This window comes from Argentina silus, assembly GCF_951799395.1.
Source record: "Argentina silus genome assembly, chromosome: 12".
Taxonomy (NCBI): Eukaryota; Metazoa; Chordata; class Actinopteri; order Argentiniformes; family Argentinidae; genus Argentina; species Argentina silus.
The window spans coordinates 16913217-16915716 of record NC_139666.1 but is presented as its reverse complement, the minus strand read 5'-3'; the positions used below and the strand labels follow the sequence as shown (position 1 = coordinate 16915716).

At 47.3% G+C, this 2500-nt stretch overlaps 1 protein-coding gene across 1 annotated transcript in view; it reads left to right on the top strand.

Moving 5' to 3' along the window:
* The window catches only part of clybl (citrate lyase beta like), a gene marked incomplete at its 5' end in the record, with an annotated part of 58744 nt that overhangs the window by 33793 nt on the left and 22451 nt on the right, over positions 1–2500 (top strand). The window lies entirely within an intron of this gene.

Genomic DNA, 2500 nt, shown 5'->3' with positions numbered 1-2500 from the left:
AGACATAAACAAAAACGCACACACACAGCCTTCACAAAGTCCTAATTCCAGCTCTCTCCCTCAGACAGGTGCTAGGCTTTAATCACTGCATGGAAAACTACCTAAGTGAGATGCTTAAAACAAGCCCATTTCACCCCATTATGCTGGCATAAAGGCAGCGCTGCCCCCCTACCACACTCGTTGAAAACAAGGTGACCATGTCCCACTGGGTGAGCAGCAGGACTCCACCAGATGCAGCAGGTTAAAAGCATTCTCCTCCCGCCCACACAGCATTCCCATTGGCCCTTCCAGCCAGCCCATGAAATTGTGATTGGAGAGAGGGATAAAGAAGGGGCCAGGGTAAAAAAAGTCAAATAACAAAGGTTTTTAAGTCATGATAATAAAGATGATTGATATGGCTGGAGGCTGTTCCTGTTGGAGGAAGACAATGAGAAGAGGGCTTGTGTGACTGACAGGCTGAGACTGTGACCCTTGTGAGGGAGCCAGTGGATGTCAGTGTTTTTGAAACAGGCTTTATGTCTTCATTATGTGGAGAAGGAGAGATTTGGAGAGGAATGTTGCTGTTGTAGCAACTATTCAGGCCTGAGAAGAACACTGACGGAGCCGAAGAGCTGTCAGGCTAGTGACTGGCTCACGTCTCAATCTGACACTGAGAGTCTCAAGTAAGAGCCCACTTGTATGTCATGTTATACATACTGGGTTGTGTTTACCGTGATGAGGACGCGGCCGCCCACTCTTTAGAAGACTGGTCATGTTCGTGTTCAGGTTGTTTTCTGTAGCTCGATGGAAATATATGTCAGTATGCATCCTTGCCCGACCAAATCTCACTCTTGTCAGAGAAAATGGCATTTGATCACATTTGATGTTTAAACATGATTTTTACAAAGATGGGGAGAGAAATCTGTCCAAACGTTACCTTTATGACAGTGGACATGAAGTGGACAGTGGACATTTATGATATGAAGGCTTCTTATTTCTTTGAGAAAAGCATTTTACACAAACAAGTGTTCATTCCTGTGGCCGGTTGTGTGTGTGTGTGTGTGTGTGTGTGTGAGAAGGATAGGATTAGGTTAGTGGTGAATGTGAGGTAATAGTTGATCTGAGGAGGGGAACACAGCATTAGAGACAGGGTCTTCTCTCATCCAATAGGCAGAGCCGGATCCACCAGTAGGCCAATACCCCTGCCAATCCTTCTAGTGTTCACACCAGCCTCGGCCCATCAAAACACCAACCATCCATGCCTGGAAAATAGCATTGTTTGTATTCCTAGAATTCTCCCTGAATTATAATCCCCTTACTTTTCCTCTCTCTGATCTGCCGCGGTATTCGCAGCACAATGCTCCCAGTCGAAGCGGAGCGGGATTTATTTTCCAGGCCATATGTTAGCTTTAAAAGAGTCTGGCATGGTGTGCCACAAACCTGTGATCCATTATTGTACTGTGTAACATTAGGTCGTACTGTGTAATATAGAAATTAGTTATTAACTCAATAATAAAATGCATCTATCCCCAGGCTCCCACTCTCTACTTCCTACTCTCTCAGCTGTTTTCTCCATTGTGGCAATTGGAAATCCGTGGGGGTTTATGTATACCTTTAGATGAACACTTTATTTTCCGACTGGCTAAATGCTGTGTGTGTGTGTGTGCGTGTGTGTGTGTGGGTGTGTGGGTGTGTGTGGGGGTGTGTGTGTGTGTGTGTGTGTGTGTGTGCATGCATGTGTGTGTGATACGGCCCTCATATATGGTTGTGAGAGGAGTCTGATTCTGAGGCATTTAAAGTGGGCTTCATTTGGATTTTCCTAAAACACTTTCCAAAACTAGCAATGGAATATGGAATGCTATTGAAGGCATTTCTGTTTTGGGATTTCACATTTTTTTCTGATCTGGGGGTCATACTACCAAAAAAGAGAAATTACCAAAAACAATACCATATAAAAAAAAATATGTAAAAGAAGATACAGTTATTGTATCTTAGGAATCATATACCACACATATATAATCTGCATCACCCTGAAACAGAGTGTAGTCAGTAGCTAACAGGTCTTGCAGTGTGTGTGTCTGTGTTGACGTCTGCTACAGTGCACTTCCTAGCTGCGATTACGTTCGCCATGACAACGGCACAGCGGGCCTGTCGCCTTGCCAACCGATGCCAGGCCCCCGTACTGCCCCGGCTCTGCCCGCCTGGTGCCCGCCTGACAGACGGAGAGAGAGAGAGAGAGCTGCTCAGAGCCTGCTAACTGCCCCGCTGGACCCTGGGTGGAGGGAAGGGGTGAGGGGGGAGCCGGGGGGGGGGGGCAGGCAATCACCCTGCGCATTCAGACAGGCGGAGGAGAGGCGGAGGAAATGAGGGGAGAGGGGGAGAGCTGCTCAGAGCCTGCTAACTGTCACCCAGGAACCTGGGTGGAGAGAAGGAGAGGGGGAGGGGGGGGAGACGAGGATGACCGCTCTAACACTCTTACACATATCATCATATCTGTAAGACCAGTGGGGAAGAGGGAAGG